The following is a 22,344-nucleotide window of genomic DNA, read 5'->3' as shown; positions in this document are numbered from 1 at the left end:
TGGATATTGTCAACATAGAGTAATATAATAAGTGCAATAAGCAAGTATGTAGGAATCAATGCACAGTTCACACAAGTGTTTGCTTCTTGAGGTGGAGAGAAATAGGTGAACTGACTCAACATTGAAAGTAAAAGAATGGTCCTCCATAGAGGAAAAGCATCGATTGCTATATTTGTGCTAGAGCTTTGATTTTGAAAACATGAAACAATTTTGTCAACGCTAGTAATAAAGCATATGCATCATGTAAATTATATCTTATAAGTTGCAAGCCTCATGCATAGTGTACCAATAGTGCCCGCACCTTGTCCTAATTAGCTTGGACTACCTGGATTATCACCGCAATACATATGCTTTCACCAAGTATCACAAAGGGGTACCTCTATGCCGCTTTGTACAAAGGTCTAAGGAGAAAGCTCGCATTTGGATTTCTCGCTTTTGATTATTCTCAACTTAGACATCCATACCGGGACAACATAGACAACAGATAATGGACTCCTCTTTTAATGCTTAAGCATTCAACAACAATTAATTCTTTTCTCATTAGAGATTTGAGTATGTTTGTCCAAAACTGAAACTTCCACCATGGATCATGGCTTTAGTTAGCGGCCCAATGTTCTTCTCTAACAATATGCATGCTCAAACCATTCAACTCAGTGTAGATCGCCCTTACTTCAGACAAGACGAACATGCATAGCAACTCACATGAAATTCAACAATGAAAAGTTGATGGCGTCCCCAGTAAACATGGTTATCGCACAACAAGCAACTTAATAAGAGATAAAGTGCATAATTACATATTCAATACCACAATAGTTTTTAAGCTATTTGTCCCATGAGCTATATATTGCAAAGGTGATGATGGAATTTTAAAGGTAGCACTCAAGCAATTTACTTTGGAATGGCGGAAAATACCATGTAGTAGGTAGGTATGGTGGACACAAATGGCATAGTGGTTGGCTCAAGTATTTTGGATGCATGAGAAGTATTCCCTCTCGATACAAGGTTTAGGCTAGCAAGACTTATTTGAAACAAACACAAGGATGAACCGGTGCAGCAAAACTCACATAAAAGACATATTGAAAACATCATAAGACTCTACACCGTCTTCCTTGTTGTTCAAACTCAATACTAGAAATTATCTAGACCTTAGAGAAACCAAATATGCAAACCAAATTTTAGCATGCTCTATGTATTTCTTCATTAATGGGTGCAAAGCATATGATGCAAGAGCTTAAACATGAGCACAACAATTGCCAAGTATCACATTACCCAAGACATTTATAGCAATTACTACATGTATCATTTTCCAATTCCAACCATATAACAATTTAACGAAGGAGAAACTTCGCCATGAATACTATGAGTAGAAACCAAGGACATACTTGTCCATATGCTACAGCGGAGCGTGTCTCTCTCCCATAAAGTGAATGCTAGGATCCATTTTATTCAAACAAAACAAAAACAAAAACAAAACGACGCTCCAAGAAAAAGCACATAAGATGTGATGGAATAAAAATATAGTTTCAGGGGAGGAACCTGATAATGTTGTCGATGAAGAAGGGGATGCCTTGGGCATCCCCAAGCTTAGACGCTTGAGTCTTCTTGATATATGCAGGGGTGAACCACCGGGGCATCCCCAAGCTTAGAGCTTTCACTCTCCTTGATCATGTTGCATCATACTCCTCTCTTGATCCTTGAAAACTTCCTCCACACCAAACTCGAAACAACTCATTAGAGGGTTAGTGCACAATAAAAATTAACATATTCAGAGGTGACACAATCATTCTTAACACTTCTGGACATTGCATAATGCTACTGGACATTAGTGGATCAAAGAAATTCATCCAACATAGCAAAAGAGGCAATGCGAAATAAAAGGCAGAATCTGTCAAAACAGAACAGTTCGTATTGACGAATTTTAAAATGGCACCAGACTTGCTCAAATGAAAATGCCCAAATTGAATGAAAGTTGCATACATATCTGAGGATCATGCACGTAAATTGGCTTAATTTTCTGAGCTACCTACAGGGAGGTGGACCCAGATTCGTGACAGCAAAGAAATCTGGAACTGTGCAGTAATCCAAATCTAGTACTTACTTTTCTATCAACGGCTTAACTTGGCACAACAAAACACAAAACTAAGATAAGGAGAGGTTGCTACAGTAGTAAACAACTTCCAAGACACAAAATAAATACAAAGTACTGTAGGTAAAAACATGGGTTGTCTCCCATAAGCGCTTTTCTTTAACGCCTTTCAGCTAGGCGCAGAAAGTGTGTATCAAGTATTATCAAAGGGTGGTGCATCGTTATTATGAGCTCCCCCATCCATAGTGGCACTAAGGGCTTTGTCAATTTTAGGCCTATAATAATACTTCTTTGGTTTAGGCACTTTAGAGACATACATAAACTTTTGCTCCTTACCCACATACGCTTTCTCCTTATATTTAAGAGAAGAAAATGTTGAACCCAAGGTTCCCATAGCTTTTTCAAGTTCATCAATCCTATTGCTTTGATCATCATGGATAACACAAGTTCCTAGGACACTAATTCTTTCATCAATTTCTTCTAAGGATTTATCAAGTTCATCAGTTTTATCAAGTAACATTTCCAATTTAGTTTCAACACTTGGAAAATTTTTCTCTATGGTTTCCAATTTTTTCATAACATCTTCAAGAGAGATTTCAGTTTTAACTTTATCAACAGGGGGTATTCCAAATAGACTCTCAATAATGCAACTAGCTTCTAATGCAGGAGTACTTAGGAAATTACCTTGTGCGAGACTATCAAGAACATACCTATTCCAGCTAGAGATACCAACATAAAAATTCCTGAGTAAGATAGTGATGGAGTGTTTCTTAGTGCACCTATTATGGGCATCACTAATTCTATACCAAGCATCTCTTAAACATTCTCCCCCTTGTTGCTTAAACGTACGAACTTCAACTTCAGGATTACTCATCTTAGTAGTAGTAAATAAAGCAAACTAGATAAAGTAAATGCAAGTAAACTAATTTTTTTGTGTTTTTGATATAGCAAACAAGATAGCAAATAAAGTAAAACTAGCAACTAATTTTTTTTTGTATTTTGATTTAGTGCAGCAAACAAAGTAGTAAATAAACTAAGCAAGACAAAAACAAAGTAAAGAGATTGAGAAGTGGAGACTCCCCTTGCAGCGTGTCTTGATCTCCCCGGCAACGGCGCCAGAAAAAGAACTTGATGGCGTGTAACTCACACGTTCGTTGGGAACCCCAAGAGGAAGGTATGATGCGCACAACAGCAAGTTTTCCCTCAGAAAGAAACCAAGGTTTATCGAACCAGGAGGAGCCAAGAAGCACGTTGAAGGTTGATGGCGGCGGGATGTAGTGCGGCGCAACACCAGGGATTCCGGCGCCAACGTGGAACCTGCACAACACAACCAAAGTACTTTGCCCCAACGAAACAAAGGAGGTTGTCAATCTCACCGGCTTGCTGTAACAAAGGATTAACCGTATTGTGTGGAAGATGATTGTTTGCAGAAAACAGTAGAACAAGTATTGCGATGAGATTGTATTTCAGTATAGAGAATTGGACCGGGGTCCACAGTTCACTAGAGGTGTCTCTCCCATAAGACAAACAACATGTTGGGTGAACAAATTACAGTTGGGCAATTGACAAATAAAGAGAGCATGACCATGCACATACATATCATGATGAGTATTGTGAGATTTAATTGGGCATTACGACAAAGTACATAGACCGCCATCCAGCATGCATCTATGCCTAAAAAGTCCACCTTCAGGTTATCATCCGAACCCCCTCCAGTATTAAGTTGCTAACAACAGACAATTGCATTAAGTATTGCGCGTAATGTAACTAGTGACTACATCCTTGAACATAGCACTAATGTTTTATCCCTAGTGGCAACAGCACATCCATAACCTTAGTGGTTCTTGTCACTCCTCCAGATTCACAGAGGCATGAACCCACTATCGAGCATAAATACTCCCTCTTGGAGTTACTAGCATCAACTTGGCCAGAGCATCTACTAATAACGGAGAGCATGCAAGATCATAAACAACACATAGACATAGCTTTGATAATCAACATAACAAGTATTCTCTATTCATCGGATCCCAACAAACGCAACATATAGAATTACAGATAGATGATCTTGATCATGTTAGGCAGCTCACAAGATCCGACAATGATAGCACAATGGGGAGAAGACAACCATCTAGCTACTGCTATGGACCCATAGTCCAGGGGTAGACTACTCACACATCACTCCGGAGGCGACCATGGCGGTGTAGAGTCCTCCGGGAGATGATTCCCCTCTCCGGCAGGGTGCCGGAGGCGATCTCCTGGATCCCCCGAGATGGGATCGGCGTTGGCGGCGTCTCTGGAAGGTTTTCCGTATCGTGGCTCTCGGTACTGGGGATTTCGTCACGGAGGCTATTTGTAGGCGGAAGGGCAGGTCAAGAGGCGGCACGGGGGCCCCACACCATAGGGCCGCGCGGCCAAGGGGGGGGGGCCGCGCCGCCCTAGGGTGTGGCCCCCTCGTGGCCCCTCTTCGTCTCTCCTTCGGACTTCTGGAAGCTTCGTGGAAAAATAGGCCCCTGGGCTTTGATTTCGTCCAATTCCGAGAATATTTCCTTACTAGGATTTCTGAAACCAAAAACAGCAGAAAACAAAGAATCGGCACTTCGGCATCTTGTTAATAGGTTAGTTCCAGAAAATGCACGAATATGACATAAAGTGTGCATAAAACATGTAGATAACATCAATAATGTGGCATGGAACATAAGAAATTATCGATACGTTGGAGACGTATCAGCATCCCCAAGCTTAGTTCTGCTCGTCCGAGCAGTAAAACGATAACACGTATAATTTGGAGTGACATGCCATCATAATCTTGATCATACTATTTGTAAAGCATATGTAATGAATGCAGCGATCAAAACAATGTATATGACATGAGTAAACAAGTGAATCATATAGCAAAGACTTTTCATGAATAGCACTTCAAGACAAGCATCAATAAGTCTTGCATAAGAGTTAACTCATAAAGCAACAATTCAAAGTAAAGGTATTGAAGCAACACAAAAGAAGATTAAGTTTCGGCGGTTGCTTTCAACTTGTAACATGTATATCTCATGGATATTGTCAACATAGAGTAATATAATAAGTGCAATAAGCAAGTATGTAGGAATCAATGCACAATTCACACAAGTGTTTGCTTCTTGAGGTGGAGAGAAATAGGTGAACTGACTCAACATTGAAAGTAAAAGAATGGTCCTCCATAGAGGAAAAGCATCGATTGCTATATTTGTGCTAGAGCTTTGATTTTGAAAACATGAAACAATTTTGTCAACGCTAGTAATAAAGCATATGCATCATGTAAATTATATCTTATAAGTTGCAAGCCTCATGCATAGTGTACCAATAGTGCCCGCACCTTGTCCTAATTAGCTTGGACTACCTGGATTATCACCGCAATACATATGCTTTCACCAAGTATCACAAAGGGGTACCTCTATGCACTTTGTACAAAGGTCTAAGGAGAAAGCTCGCATTTGGATTTCTCGCTTTTGATTATTCTCAACTTAGACATCCATACCGGGACAACATAGACAACAGATAATGGACTCCTCTTTTAATGCTTAAGCATTCAACAACAATTAATTCTTTTCTCATTAGAGATTTGAGTATGTTTGTCCAAAACTGAAACTTCCACCATGGATCATGGCTTTAGTTAGCGGCCCAATGTTCTTCTCTAACAATATGCATGCTCAAACCATTCAACTCAGTGTAGATCGCCCTTACTTGAGACAAGACGAACATGCATAGCAACTCACATGAAATTCAACAATGAAAAGTTGATGGCGTCCCCAAGAAACATGGTTATCGCACAACAAGCAACTTAATAAGAGATAAAGTGCATAATTACATATTCAATACCACAATAGTTTTTAAGCTATTTGTCCCATGAGCTATATATTGCAAAGGTGATGATGGAATTTTAAAGGTAGCACTCAAGCAATTTACTTTGGAATGGCGGAAAATACCATGTAGTAGGTAGGTATGGTGGACACAAATGGCATAGTGGTTGGCTCAAGTATTTTGGATGCATGAGAAGTATTCCCTCTCGATACAAGGTTTAGGCTAGCAAGACTTATTTGAAACAAACACAAGGATGAACCGGTGCAGCAAAACTCACATAAAAGACATATTGAAAACATCATAAGACTCTACACCGTCTTCCTTGTTGTTCAAACTCAATACTAGAAATTATCTAGACCTTAGAGAAACCAAATATGCAAACCAAATTTTAGCATGCTCTATGTATTTCTTCATTAATGGGTGCAAAGCATATGATGCAAGAGCTTAAACATGAGCACAACAATTGCCAAGTATCACATTACCCAAGACATTTATAGCAATTACTACATGTATCATTTTCCAATTCCAACCATATAACAATTTAACGAAGGAGAAACTTCGCCATGAATACTATGAGTAGAAACCAAGGACATACTTGTCCATATGCTACAGCGGAGCGTGTCTCTCTCCCATAAAGTGAATGCTAGGATCCATTTTATTCAAACAAAACAAAAACAAAAACAAAACGACGCTCCAAGAAAAAGCACATAAGATGTGATGGAATAAAAATATAGTTTCGGGGGAGGAACACGATAATGTTGTCGATGAAGAAGGGGATGCCTTGGGCATCCCCAAGCTTAGACGCTTGAGTCTTCTTGATATATGCAGGGGTGAACCACCGGGCATCCCCAAGCTTAGAGCTTTCACTCTCCTTGATCATGTTGCATCATACTCCTCTCTTGATCCTTGAAAACTTCCTCCACACCAAACTCGAAACAACTCATTAGAGGGTTAGTGCACAATAAAAATTAACATATTCAGAGGTGACACAATCATTCTTAACACTTCTGGACATTGCATAATGCTACTGGACATTAGTGGATCAAAGAAATTCATCCAACATAGCAAAAGAGGCAATGCGAAATAAAAGGCAGAATCTGTCAAAACAGAACAGTTCGTATTGACGAATTTTAAAATGGCACCAGACTTGCTCAAATGAAAATGCCCAAATTGAATGAAAGTTGCATACATATCTGAGGATCATGCACGTAAATTGGCTTAATTTTCTGAGCTACCTACAGGGAGGTGGACCCAGATTCGTGACAGCAAAGAAATCTGGAACTGTGCAGTAATCCAAATCTAGTACTTACTTTTCTATCAACGGCTTAACTTGGCACAACAAAACACAAAACTAAGATAAGGAGAGGTTGCTACAGTAGTAAACAACTTCCAAGACACAAAATAAATACAAAGTACTGTAGGTAAAAACATGGGTTGTCTCCCATAAGCGCTTTTCTTTAACGCCTTTCAGCTAGGCGCAGAAAGTGTGTATCAAGTATTATCAAAGGGTGGTGCATCGTTATTATGAGCTCCCCCATCCATAGTGGCACTAAGGGCTTTGTCAATTTTAGGCCTATAATAATACTTCTTTGGTTTAGGCACTTTAGAGACATACATAAACTTTTGCTCCTTACCCACATACGCTTTCTCCTTATATTTAAGAGAAGAAAATGTTGAACCCAAGGTTCCCATAGCTTTTTCAAGTTCATCAATCCTATTGCTTTGATCATCATGGATAACACAAGTTCCTAGGACACTAATTCTTTCATCAATTTCTTCTAAGGATTTATCAAGTTCATCAGTTTTATCAAGTAACATTTCCAATTTAGTTTCAACACTTGGAAAATTTTTCTCTATGGTTTCCAATTTTTTCATAACATCTTCAAGAGAGATTTCAGTTTTAACTTTATCAACAGGGGGTATTCCAAATAGACTCTCAATAATGCAACTAGCTTCTAATGCAGGAGTACTTAGGAAATTACCTTGTGCGAGACTATCAAGAACATACCTATTCCAGCTAGAGATACCAACATAAAAATTCCTGAGTAAGATAGTGATGGAGTGTTTCTTAGTGCACCTATTATGGGCATCACTAATTCTATACCAAGCATCTCTTAAACATTCTCCCCCTTGTTGCTTAAACGTACGAACTTCAACTTCAGGATTACTCATCTTAGTAGTAGTAAATAAAGCAAACTAGATAAAGTAAATGCAAGTAAACTAATTTTTTTGTGTTTTTGATATAGCAAACAAGATAGCAAATAAAGTAAAACTAGCAACTAATTTTTTTTTGTATTTTGATTTAGTGCAGCAAACAAAGTAGTAAATAAACTAAGCAAGACAAAAACAAAGTAAAGAGATTGAGAAGTGGAGACTCCCCTTGCAGCGTGTCTTGATCTCCCCGGCAACGGCGCCAGAAAAAGAACTTGATGGCGTGTAACTCACACGTTCGTTGGGAACCCCAAGAGGAAGGTATGATGCGCACAGCAGCAAGTTTTCCCTCAGAAAGAAACCAAGGTTTATCGAACCAGGAGGAGCCAAGAAGCACGTTGAAGGTTGATGGCGGCGGGATGTAGTGCGGCGCAACACCAGGGATTCCGGCGCCAACGTGGAACCTGCACAACACAACCAAAGTACTTTGCCCCAACGAAACAGTGAGGTTGTCAATCTCACCGGCTTGCTGTAACAAAGGATTAACCGTATTGTGTGGAAGATGATTGTTTGCAGAAAACAGTAGAACAAGTATTGCAGTAGATTGTATTTCAGTATAGAGAATTGGACCGGGGTCCACAGTTCACTAGAGGTGTCTCTCCCATAAGACAAACAACATGTTGGGTGAACAAATTACAGTTGGGCAATTGACAAATAAAGAGAGCATGACCATGCACATACATATCATGATAAGTATTGTGAGATTTAATTGGGCATTACGACAAAGTACATAGACCGCCATCCAGCATGCATCTATGCCTAAAAAGTCCACCTTCAGGTTATCATCCGAACCCCCTCCAGTATTAAGTTGCTAACAACAGACAATTGCATTAAGTATTGCGCGTAATGTAACTAGTGACTACATCCTTGAACATAGCACTAATGTTTTATCCCTAGTGGCAACAGCACATCCATAACCTTAGTGGTTCTTGTCACTCCTCCAGATTCACAGAGGCATGAACCCACTATCGAGCATAAATACTCCCTCTTGGAGTTACTAGCATCAACTTGGCCAGAGCATCTACTAATAACGGAGAGCATGCAAGATCATAAACAACACATAGACATAGCTTTGATAATCAACATAACAAGTATTCTCTATTCATCGGATCCCAACAAACGCAACATATAGAATTACAGATAGATGATCTTGATCATGTTAGGCAGCTCACAAGATCCGACAATGATAGCACAATGGGGAGAAGACAACCATCTAGCTACTGCTATGGACCCATAGTCCAGGGGTAGACTACTCACACATCACTCCGGAGGCGACCATGGCAGTGTAGAGTCCTCCGGGAGATGATTCCCCTCTCCGGCAGGGTGCCGGAGGCGATCTCCTGGATCCCCCGAGATGGGATCGGCGTTGGCGGCGTCTCTGGAAGGTTTTCCGTATCGTGGCTCTCGGTACTGGGGGTTTCGTCACGGAGGCTATTTGTAGGCGGAAGGGCATGTGAAGAGGCGGCACGGGGGCCCCACACCATAGGGCCGCGCGGCCAAGGGGGGGGGCCGCGCCGCCCTAGGGTGTGGCCCCCTCGTGGCCCCTCTTCGTCTCTCCTTCGGACTTCTGGAAGCTTCGTGGAAAAATAGGCCCCTGGGCTTTGATTTCGTCCAATTCCGAGAATATTTCCTTACTAGGATTTCTGAAACCAAAAACAGCAGAAACAAAGAATCGGCACTTCGGCATCTTGTTAATAGGTTAGTTCCAGAAAATGCACGAATATGACATAAAGTGTGCATAAAACATGTAGATAACATCAATAATGTGGCATGGAACATAAGAAATTATCGATACATTGGAGACGTATCAATCGCGCACCGGAGTCAGGATTCTGCTGGAAAAAGCACCGTCAGAATGCAATATTTCGGAAGATCAGCAATTGACGGAAATTATACGAAAAATCCTATTTTTCCAGAAGACGAAGGGAGCCAGAAGGGGGAGCCGAGGAGGGCCGCCATGGGCCCACCTCATAGGCCGGCGCGGGCCCTGCCCTGGCCGCGCCGCCCTGTGAGGAGGGGGCCCACAGCCCCCTCTGGCCGCCTCTCTTTCGCGTACTTCTTCGCCCCGAAAACCTAGGCTCCAGAGGATAGTCGCGAAGAGTCACAGCCGCCTCTGCGGGGCGGAGAACACCAGAGAGAAAAGAGCTCTCCGGCGGGCAGGAATCCGCCGGGGAAATTCCCTCCCGGAGGGGGAAATCGACGCCATCGTCACCGTCATCGAGCTGGACATCATCTCCATCACCATCGTCATCATCTCCATCATCATCACCGCCATCTCCACCGCTGCACCTCGTCACCGTTGTAACAATTCGGGTTGGATCTTGATTGTTTGATAGGGGAAACTCTCCCGGTGTTGATTTCTACTTGTTATTGATGCTATTGAGTGAAACCATTGAACCAAGGTTTATGTTCAGATTGTTATTCATCATCATATCACCTCTGATCATGTTCCATATAATGTCTCGTGAGTAGTTCGTTTAGTTCTTGAGGACATGGGTGAAGTCTAAATGTTAGTAGTGAATTATGGTTGAGTAATATTCAATGTTATGATATTTAAGTTGTGGTGTTATTCTTCTAGTGGTGTCATGTGAACGTCGACTACATGATACTTCACCTTTATGGGCCTAGGGGAGTACATCTTGTATTCGTTTGCTAATTGCGGGGTTGCCGGAGTGACAGAAACCTAAACCCCCGTTGGTATATCGATGCAGGAGGGATAGCAGGATCTCAGAGTTTAAGGCTGTGGTTAGATTTATCTTAATTACTTTCTTGTATTTGCGGATGCTTGCAAGGGGTATAATCACAAGTATGTATTAGTCCTAGGAAGGGCGGTGCATTAGCATAGGTTCACCCACACAACACTTATCAAAACAATGAAGATTAATCAGCTGTATGAAGCGAAAGCACTAGACTAAATTCCCGTGTGTCCTCAAGAACGTTTGGTCATTATAAGTAAACAAACCGGCTTGTCCTTTGTGCTAAAAAGGATTGGGCTACTCGCTGCAGTTATTTCTCTTGCATTTTACTTACTCGTACTTTATTTATCTGCTACATCAAAACCCCCTGAATACTTGTCTGTGAGCATTTACAGTGAATCCTTCATCGAAACTGCTTGTCAACACCTTCTGCTCCTCGTTGGGTTCGACACTCTTATTTATCGAAAGTACTACGATACACCCCCTATACTTGTGGGTCATCAAAAGTACACACTGATCTGAATGTAGCAGATCCGTTGACTAAAGCTCTCCCTAGGGCAAAGCATGTCCAACACCAGAATGCCATGGATGTTAGGTACCTTACAATGTAATCTAGATTATTGACTCTAGTGCAAGTGGGAGACTGTTGGAGATATGCCCAAGAGGCAATAATAAATTGGTTATTATATATCTTTCTGTTTATGATAAATGTTTATATACCATGCTATAATTGTATTAACCGAAACATTGATACATGTGTGTTATGTAAACAACAAGAAGTCCCTAGTAAGCCTCTTGTATAACTAGCTTGTTGATTAATTGATGATCATCGTTTCATGATCATGAACATTGGATGTTATTAATAACAAGGTTATGTCATTATGTGAATGATGTAATGGACACACCCAATTAAGCGTAGCATAAGATCACGTCATTAAGTTCATTTGCTATAAGCTTTCAATGCATAGTTACCTAGTCCTTTCGACCATGAGATCATGTAAATCACTTATGCCAGAAGGGTACTTTGATTACATCAAACGCCACTGCGTAAATGGGTGGTTATAAAGGTGGGATTAGGTATCCGGAAAGTATGAGTTGAGGCATATGGATCAACAGTGGGATTTTTCCATCCCGATGACGGATAGATATACTCTGGGCCCTCTCGGTGGAATGTCGTCTAACTAGCTTGCAAGCATATGAATGGTTCATAAGAGACCACATACCATGGTACGAGTAAAGAGTACTTGTCAGAGACGAGGTTGAACAAGGTATCGTGATACCGATGATCAAACCTCGGACAAGTAATATATCGCGTGACAAAGGGAATCGGTATCGTATGTAAATGGTTCATTCGATCACTAAGTCATCGTTGAATATGTGGGAGCCATTATGGATCTCCAGATCCCGCTATTGGTTATTGGTCGGAGAGAAGTCTCAACCATGTCTGCATAGTTCGCGAACCGTAGGGTGACACACTTAAGGTTTGATGTCGTTTGAGTAGATATGGAATATGGAATGGAGTTCGAAGTTTTGTTCGGAGTCTCGGATGGGATCCAGGACATCACGAGGAGTTCCGGAATGGTCCGGAGAATAAGATTCATATATAGGAAGTCATATTCCAAGTTTAGAAATGATCCGGTGCATTTATGGAAGGTTCTAGAAGATTCTAGAAAAGTCCGGAAGAAAGGCACTATGGAAGGTGGAGTCCCGGAGGGACTCCACAAGCTTGGCCGGCCAAACCCTAAGGGGGGAGTCCCAGATGGACTCCACCAAGGGTGGCCGGCCACCCCACCTCAAGGAAAGGTGGGAGTCCCACCTTGAGTAGGACTCCCCCCTTGAGTAGGTTTCCCACCAAAGGTAGGTTTTGGTGATGGGGTTTTATTCGAAGACTTGGACTACAACTCTTGGGGCTTCCACCTATATAATGAGGAGCAAGGGGAGGGGGACCGGCCACCCCAAGACCACAAGTTGGCCGCACCCCTTGGCCGGCGCCCCAAACCCTAGCTGCTCCCCAAACCCTAGCAGCCTCCTCCTCCACCACAACTCCCGCATTGCATAGGCGAAGCCCTGCCGGAGTTCTCCACCACCACCATCACCAGACCGTCGTGCTGCCGGGATTCCGAGGAGGATCTACTACTTCCGCTGCCCACTGGAACGGGCAGAAGGACGTCGTCTTCATCAACACCGAACGTGTGACCGAGTACGGAGGTGCTGCCCGATTGTGGCACCGTCAAGATCAAGATCTTGTACGCGCTTTTGCAAGCGGCAAGTGATCGACTACATCCACCCCGAGATCTAATCTCGTTAAGCTTTGCGAATCTTCGAGGGTTAGTCTCTTCATCTCCTCGTTGCTACCGTCTACTAGACTAGATCTTGACTTGTGTTTCGTTCTTGCAGTAGGAAATTTTTTGTTTTCTATGCTACGAATCCCATCAGCAAGCTATGGGAAGGTAGAATCCCACCAGGGATGGTCGAGTTATAACATGAAAAAAATTTCCAAATTTAAAAGAAGGCTAATTCGTCTTTAGTTTCAGATCGAACTACTTTAAGAGGTTCCCCTTACCAGACTAAGAGAAAGGCCCAACTCTACCAAAAGATAGAGTTGCCGCCCTGTTAGTTGGACATGTCATCAATGGGAAGCTCCGGTACCCCCGCATCGACCGTAGGTTCAGTCGCCCTAATCTAAGCTCTTGCACGCCATCGCGACCTCGAGGGTCTACACAAAATTCTCCTTATGCCTATTGTGTCCATCAGAATAAGTTCAAGGTATTAGTGAAGGAGCAATCTTGAGGACGAACACCGAAGACACGCTTTTTCATCCTTTGTTGAGAGCTTATTCTTCATAAGTCATTCATCAAGCGCTGTAGTCTCAACCTTCGGAAAGGCCATTGCCATGGTCACCGATTTATATGCAACATCATCAAGTTCAACGTTGATGTCCTTCTACATCCACCAAATGAACTCCATGCAAGAAGACTTGTCAATTTCTGCACTAGAACACATAGATGCCAAGGCCATACAAGAAATATCAAGATGCTCTAGATATATTCGCGCCATCATTATGCCGCCAATGTTATGACATAAGTCACCAACAATTTTTCGAGTGTGCCGCTCAAGAGTGTTAGCGAACGTGGCTTGATCATTGAATCAATCCAATGCTCTCCATGCATCACCCATGCAACATTCCTTTGTGTATAACTACTATACTAAAGGTGAACAAACATCTTTTTTCTCCTAATTTTGGATTTTTTTTGAGATTAGCTGTGAGCCGACACGTAGGCTATCTTGTGACTGAATTTATGGGTGTACAATTTCGGTGCTACATTGGAATTTAGACTAACATCTTTTCTTTTGTTTTGGTGCATCGTTTGGGTGGACTTAGCTAAAAATTGGGCCAAGCGGTGGTGGGCCTGCATGTTGTTGGTCAAAGCGGTGCCGTGACACAGGCCAACAATGGAGACAACCCATCCCTACTCAGTACTCACGATACAACAAAGAAAGGAACTGATTTCTCTTTCCCCAATCAGTGCCCGCATGATTCTTGCCCTTGGGGTTGCCACCTTGCTCTTCCTCCTGGCCGCGGCGGCCGCTACCGGTCATTATCTTGCCCATGAGCGCACTGTGCGGCCGGATCTTGTGATCTGCCGGTGCGGCCGGATCTGGTGGAGAGTCTGCGGCAGCGGTTATTTCTCGACTCAATGGCGAGCGGCAGCCGCGCCATCCGAGAGCCAGCACGTCCCCAGCCATGGTGCACATGCGGGCGCACACAACAACCTCAACCTCCACTCCGTCGACTCCATGGCGAGGGGCAGCTGCGCCATCTGGGCTCCAGCATGATCTTGGTCGTGATGGTGCACACGCGGGAGAACACAACGACCTTGACATCTGTCGGCGTGTCTTCGACTCCGCGGGTGAGGGAAACGATGCCAACCATGATGTCTATCGAATCTCACAATCGGTAGTGAGCTGAACACATGCACAACAAGGTTTCATCGCCTCCAATATTCTTGCAGAAGGTACAATTCTTTTCTGTGGCCATCTTCAAATTTCGATTTCCTCTCTAGATCTGTGGGGATTACGTCTCTGGTCGATTTGTTGTTGTGATTTGGGGTTGATGAGGTTTTGTGGTTCGGTTTTTGGCCTGCAGCTAGGTTGGGACTAGCTAGATTGGGACTGATGGTGTGCTTGGTGATAAAAGCAATGCTCTGGCCGTTGTGTCCGGCAGCAGAGTCGGTGTCAAAGAACAATAGCGGTAGTGGTGACAGAGGCCACAAGCTCACCGCTTGGCCTGTGATTTACCTCTGCGGATTCTTGCCTTGAGGTCTGAACCGCTTCTCCGATTTATCATGTCTGATTAATGCCAGCCATATGGGAGGTTCACCCCAGGAGATCCCCAAACGGCCATGTGACGGCAGTCGGCAGCTCAGACTAAGGTGAGCACCAAGTGTGCAACATGTCCCTGCTGTCTATACTCCAGCTATTTTCTAGATTAGTTGGCTTTAGATGATTCTTGTGCAACCTAAGGACTTATAATGCTTCCACTAAGATGGAAAAAATATAGCTGCAAGTACTTTGAGTCCTCAAGTATTTTATGTCATCGTATTTTTGGAGTATTCTTAATAGTTGATCCGCGTCTACTTCCACCTGGTACCATTTTGAAGCGCTGGACGCCGAAGGTCAGAGATGATGTCTTAAATGGTGATAACCAAAATGAGGATGTTTGTGAGTCCATTGCAAGCCTACTACCACTTTTTTTTTTTTGCTTCACACTAGGTTTTAGATCTGTAATTTAGCAATTTTTGTCCATAAGTGTTCTTCATATTACTAATGAATGGCGAACAAGATTCCTGTTTTTTGCTATGTGCTTGCCTTATTGCCATGGGTATTTCTTTCTATTTTGTGAATTGTGGATGACGTAATTCGCTTCCTATGAACAAATATTTCATATGTACATATAATTGTATGCAGATGGAGAACTCAAGTAATCTTACCATCTGAATGTAACTTTTTTTTCCTTTTAGGATAGATAGTTACCTTTTTATGCCCAACTCCTGATTGAATTGTGTTTGCTGATGCAAGATGGCCACCTCTCGCCACGTGCATCACGTACGTCCAGTGGCAGTAGCCAGTATTTGTTCAGGACTGACACCTCCTGAAGCCATGGATTCAACATGAAATGGTTGCTCAATGTATAAATTTCATTCAGCGGCAATATACTTCTCTGTGAGGTCATGCTCTAAGGCCTGGACAGAATTGTGAGGAATGGTTAGTGCTGGCCTTAAGAAAATTAAATAGATGTTCTTCTGAACTCATTTCTCTCCAGGTATGTTATGAACCCCTTTGTATTCTATTTGTTATTCTCTCACTTTCTTCACTCAGCGACCTGCCATATAAGATACATAATTTCGTTACAAACTGTTGATGCTGCTTTTAAGAAAAACAGAAATTTATTTTGTTCACATTAATTGATAATCTCATTCAGGGAGATGTGTTTCATGCCACTATAATATACCATTTTAAACTATGCATGTGTACTCTACGCAATAAATTATGAGTCTGTAGTTAGGACTAATACATACACTATATAAAAGTTGAACAGATCAGCGCGCTCACAACGTTTTAGCTACTGTAGATATGGTATTTATCCACTCTTCCATCCAGCCATTGCCTGACATGTAGCTCTCCCGTTTTTTTCCTCCATCGTTTGCTCAGTTAGTTGCTTTTGGTCTTTTTTTTTTGCCAGAAGGGAAACAGGCAACCGGCTGTTGGCCTCTCTCCCTCCTTTCTACTGTGAATCGTTTCCGGTTATATTTATTACCTTCTGGTTGGGTTGGTCAAGGCGGTGGATGTTAAAGCGGTGCCCTGGATCCCCTTCTCTCCTCCTCCCTATTGCCATCGTCGCCCACATTCTTCCCTAGGACCGGTGCCCTCTTCTCCCTCTCCGGCCGCTGTGTCATCTACCTAGGCGGCTGATGGTGTGGAGGAGGTTTTTGGGCCTTTCCGCTCCTCCCCGACGCGGATGGCGATGCGGCCCCAAATCAACGCGAATGGATGGCCGCGAGGGTCCTGCGCTTGGTTGCTAGAGGGCTTCGACAGCCTGGTAGTTGGCCGCCATAGCCACGGCTTGATGCGTCGCGATGCCGTACTGCTCTGCAGCAAGGTCTTGATGAGCGGTGACGCCCTGTGGGGGACTTCAAATGCAAGATTCGAGGCTGCACAGGCACTGCCTGAGTCGCTGAGGGATGTTGTTTTGCTTCCTCTTCATCGTTTAACTCATGGGACGTATTTCCTTCCCTTCTAATAATTCTCTTTTTCCTTTCATTCCTTTTCCTCCATCTTATTGATTCCTTCTTTGTTTGTATCTTTTTGGTCGCCCAGGTGTTGGCCTAGGTTGTTGTGGTCTCAGCATCCATTATAAAGATCAATTTACATTTGGTTTCTCCATTCTTGAAAGTTGGAACTACGATTTCTACCACCGTTCATGTCAACCGATACTAAAAATAGTATTTGCATGGTATATGGATCCAGCGACCTGGCAAATTTTGTTTGAGTTCGACTTCATTATTATTACAGGGAGGTACCTTCTAAATATTCAGACACTTCATTTAGCTATTGTCACTTATAAATACAGTGCATACAACTAGCTTGAGAATTCATCTTATCATCTATGAATGCTCACTCCAATATCAAAGAACAGTTAGTAAACATATGTTTTTTTAACGACATACGCACCTGCATATTGGCTTATTGCACTTATATTTCAACTGACTGATTTTCTGCAATGTAACCAACCAATGCTAGATTTCCATCTGTTTTATAGTTACTTGCTAACAATGTTTCAGGGCAACACAATGGAAGGCTGTGACATCTAATCAAATATACATGTGCAGAGAACAACTAAAGGAAGGTTTGATCTACATATTTGAGTCTTTTTATTGTAGCAGCAGCGCTAAACAAATACAAGATAACGCTTATATGATCAAGATTTCTCAATCCACAAAGGTCATCGAAGCCATTACAGAGACTAAAAAATTTCCTATGTTCATTTGATGTTCTGCAGTCACGCGCAGGGAACAACACCGTTCTATCAGGTTTCCCGTTAATACAAGCCTGTACGTTTCATTTTTAATTGCCTGATTTTTATGTACACTTAACTCTCTTTTTCTATAAATTTCAGATGATTGTTAATGGATATCATTTCATAGAAGACGCATTAAGAGCCAAGGATGCATATTCGCTTAAAAGATGCTAGGTATGGCTTTTCGTATAGGTAGTAATACTTCAGCAGGCTGTTATGAAACTGCATGCGTACTGATAGTAAACAACCTTTGTTAAGCGGTAAACGCACGCATGTTCCCTCTAGGTATTGCAAGGTATTACTGATGTTCTACATAGAGGGCTACAGAGTATATGATTTGGATTGTTGTTGCAAATCGCTATCTCAAAACATACTTTGTTATTTCTAACTTTTACTTGCCTTCCAATTTTGCATCTCCTATAATATATGTTGTCCTTATATCAGGACCTTAAAAGCAAGAAAAAAGATTAGGTTATGTCGGCATATGATTCTCGGTTCGATTTTTCAGTTTACGAATTCCTGTAATTTTGATGATTCTTTGTTACTCAACTTTCAAAGAGCATAGTGATTGCAAATATTTTCATACTAGGTGTTCCAAAGGTGTTGTTGGTGTTTTACATCCATTGCTGCACAGCTACAGGGCATGCCTCCAGTGATCTTTCATGGTAATTCATAGAACAAAGTGTCACGAAGGTATTGGTGATGTCCTATGTCCATTGCTTCACAACTGCATAGCATGTCTTCACAGCTGGACCCTATTCGAATGGGTTCAGTAGAGGAAAATATTAAATGATATTAGTCTTAACGTGATACTTTTCTACCACTTTTTGGGTATTAAATTGACAAGCTTCTAAATTTTGTTCCGTCGATTGGCAGGAAGTGGCCGCGCTGGGTCCAATGGAGTGGTAGTTCATGCTGGTGGCGGTCCTCCTACTGGTGATCATTTTCCTAAATTGATTGGTATGCAAGCTACCAATTTTACTTCTCCTTCAAAGAACTCTGCTATCCGGAGAGATCATTCAACCGCAGACATAGTAGGCTTTATTTAGCTAAAAGAACTATGTATCAAGATCTCTGTTCTCTCTATACCTTTTGAGTTAGTGTGCTCGAAACTGCCACTTTATAATGTTCTGCTGTATCTGTGTGTTGCTGTATATAGTTGCCGTCAATGAATATATCAGAGACTTTCTCTTTTATTTCATCTTCTTCATATTACTTTCTATCGCCTCAGAAGATCCGCGTAATAGCCGTCTACCATGTCTGTAAAGTTTGCTCTGCTTATGATGATATTTATCTTGGTGAAGAAACGTGTCTTCATTCCATGGTTTTGCATACTTGCCTAAAGCTGGTGACCTTTTCATAACCTATTTGTACATAAGCTTATCGATTGATATTTCTATATATTATCCAATGGTCTGCTATATTTAATATATGTACCTCACAGATCAAGTTGTAAGACAGTAGTCATGGATCCATGTGTATTTAGGTTTCCCCGTGTCCCTGAAAATAGTAAGAGAGCTTTGCTGGTGTGTGTTCCATTGCTTTATTTTGGGGGAACTAAGATTTACGATTGACATCCGGCATACTAATAATTGCACTTATGTTTCTTAAGAAGAGTGTCCATTCCAGTAGAACAAAGAACAACGCACATGTCCACAACCATGAAATTAAGAGGTATATATGTACATAAATGGGAGTCACATCTATTTTTGCTAAAGCCTTCTTACTAGATGAGGTACACATGACCATATTTGGTAATCCAAGCATATCATAATTTAATATGTAGGCATAGTAGAAATATTAGCACCTAGCTTACATAAGCATAGCGTTCAGATTTACGGATAGTATAGGTAGGGTGTCAAGGTGGGATCCCAGTGGGATGTCATTTTGTACTATGTAGTTCAAATTTTGATGTCAAAATTTGTACTAAAAAAGTCAAATTATACTACAAGTGGGACAAAAGTGGGATCCCACATGACACCCTTAAGTATAGGGGGAAGTGATATCAACATAGCACCAGCTGCCAGAGTTGCAAACTGAAAGGGTGTTTTCCGTTTTCTTAATGTGATGGTTTCAGTTCTAATCTGTGCATTACGTTTTACTGCTGGCAGCAGTGAACATCAATAAAACACTTACAGTATGATATTATGCAGTCAGAGCTACATATATTAGTCAGAATAACTACTGTATATAAAGGCAAAATAACATACCGGTTTCTGTGAATTCTAGCCCCACTTGCTCCAGTATATTGGCAGACTGGCAGTATAACACTCCTCGCCGCCGGATCCATCCATTCCGCGGTCGTGCATGGATTCAAGGCGCCATGTGCCGTCACCTCGGCAAGGGCGTCCGGCTCCACCCGACCCGACCCGCCCGCTTCGCCACGACCCCCGCTGCCCCCATGAACCACCGAGCGCGGCCTCCGTGCATCACTCTCTTCATGTCCATGCAATGGAAAAGCTCGACCCACACGATGGCGAATGCAGCCTGTGGCCGCAACCATGATACAAGAACACCTCGCATCCCCGTCCTTCCGCCAGTTAGGCCTGAGGGTCAGGACAGGACTGCGGCGGCAAGGTCGCCGTGGCAACGAGAACCAGCCACTGAGGCCGTCCCACTAGAGCAGCTGCTGCGCGACGTAGCCGACCTCGATGCAGGTTGCGTCGTCGGCGGGGAGCTGCGGGCTGGTCAGCTCCTGCTGCGAAAAGGAGGACCACTAGCTCCTCGGTGGTGATGTTGCGGCTGACCCTCCTCGACGCGGACATGCGGCCGCTGCTCGCCGACCCTGGGCATCCACCGGCTGATCCGTGGCGCAGCCGCGCAGGGGACAACAGGCTCAACTTGGTAGTCGGTACTGCTTTCGGAGTTGGTGGCCGGGCGAGCTCTGACGAGCATGGGGCTCTGCCAGTGGATAGCGGGTGAGGAGAAAGGCGGGGATAGAAGGGAGGGAAGAGACTCTGCCCAGCCGCCTGAGGCTGGGTTGGACGCGGAGTGGGGAGGCGGGGCAGCAGCGCCGATGCGGGGAGGAGGAGGCCGGGTCGGTCCGATTTGGGGATGGAGCAGAGGAAGAAGACGGTACATTATGTACCGTACATATGCTAGAGATAGGCTTCCTCACTGTTGCCTCCCATACTGTCTACTCCGTACTTAAATCACTTCTTAGCAGACACTTAGGCTCTTTGTACTGACAAGTTCGCGAAGCTTAAAACTAAGAAATGGGAAGGTAGAATCCCATCAGCAAGCTATGGGAAGGTAGAATCCCACCAGGGATGGTCGAGTTATAACATGAAAAAAATTTCCAAATTTAAAAGAAGGCTAATTCGTCTTTAGTTTCAGATCGAACTACTTTAAGAGGTTCCCCTTACCAGACTAAGAGAAAGGCCCAACTCTACCAAAAGATAGAGTTGCCGCCCTGTTAGTTGGACATGTCATCAATGGGAAGCTCCGGTACCCCCGCATCGACCGTAGGTTCAGTCGCCCTAATCTAAGCTCTTGCACGCCATCGCGACCTCGAGGGTCTACACAAAATTCTCCTTATGCCTATTGTGTCCATCAGAATAAGTTCAAGGTATTAGTGAAGGAGCAATCTTGAGGACGAACACCGAAGACACGCTTTTTCATCCTTTGTTGAGAGCTTATTCTTCATAAGTCATTCATCAAGCGCTGTAGTCTCAACCTTCGGAAAGGCCATTGCCATGGTCACCGATTTATATGCAACATCATCAAGTTCAACGTTGATGTCCTTCTACATCCACCAAATGAACTCCATGCAAGAAGACTTGTCAATTTCTGCACTAGAACACATAGATGCCAAGGCCATACAAGAAATATCAAGATGCTCTAGATATATTCGCGCCATCATTATGCCGCCAATGTTATGACATAAGTCACCAACAATTTTTCGAGTGTGCCGCTCAAGAGTGTTAGCGAACGTGGCTTGATCATTGAATCAATCCAATGCTCTCCATGCATCACCCATGCAACATTCCTTTGTGTATAACTACTATACTAAAGGTGAACAAACATCTTTTTTCTCCTAATTTTGGATTTTTTTTGAGATTAGCTGTGAGCTGACACGTAGGCTATCTTGTGACTGAATTTATGGGTGTACAATTTCGGTGCTACATTGGAATTTAGACTAACATCTTTTCTTTTGTTTTGGTGCATCGTTTGGGTGGACTTAGCTAAAAATTGGGCCAAGCGGTGGTGGGCCTGCATGTTGTTGGTCAAAGCGGTGCCGTGACACAGGCCAACAATGGAGACAACCCATCCCTACTCAGTACTCACGATACAACAAAGAAAGGAACTGATTTCTCTTTCCCCAATCAGTGCCCCGCAGTTCTTGCCCTTGGGGTTGCCACCTTGCTCTTCCTCCTGGCCGCCGGCGGCGGCCGCTACCGGTCATTATCTTGCCCATGAGCGCACTGTGCGGCCGGATC

The 22,344-nt window shown here is 43.0% G+C and overlaps 2 long non-coding RNA genes across 4 annotated transcripts; one reads left to right on the top strand and one right to left on the bottom strand.

Moving 5' to 3' along the window:
* Positions 1-16,006: 16,006 nt before the first annotated feature.
* On the bottom strand, positions 16,007-21,030 carry LOC127321258 (uncharacterized). The gene is made up of 2 exons (XR_007863925.1): positions 20,116-21,030; positions 16,007-16,210 (listed from the first exon to the last, which is right to left on the bottom strand). It is a non-coding gene; the product is annotated as an uncharacterized lncRNA (long non-coding RNA).
* LOC127321257 (uncharacterized) lies at positions 16,013-19,120 on the top strand. Of its 3 annotated transcripts, none has more exons than XR_011752286.1 (6): positions 16,013-16,150; positions 16,571-17,404; positions 17,670-17,918; positions 18,005-18,079; positions 18,495-18,598; positions 18,782-19,120. It is a non-coding gene; the product is annotated as an uncharacterized lncRNA (long non-coding RNA). The 3 variants fall into 3 exon arrangements; XR_011752287.1 differs by having other exon boundaries at positions 16,571-17,734; positions 17,830-17,918; XR_011752285.1 differs by having other exon boundaries at positions 16,571-17,918.
* Positions 21,031-22,344: the final 1,314 nt, after the last annotated feature.

The sequence above is a fragment of the Lolium perenne genome, chromosome 2 (assembly GCF_019359855.2).
Source record: "Lolium perenne isolate Kyuss_39 chromosome 2, Kyuss_2.0, whole genome shotgun sequence".
NCBI lineage: Eukaryota > Viridiplantae > Streptophyta > Magnoliopsida > Poales > Poaceae > Lolium > Lolium perenne.
This window is presented reverse-complemented; position numbering and strand designations above follow the sequence as displayed.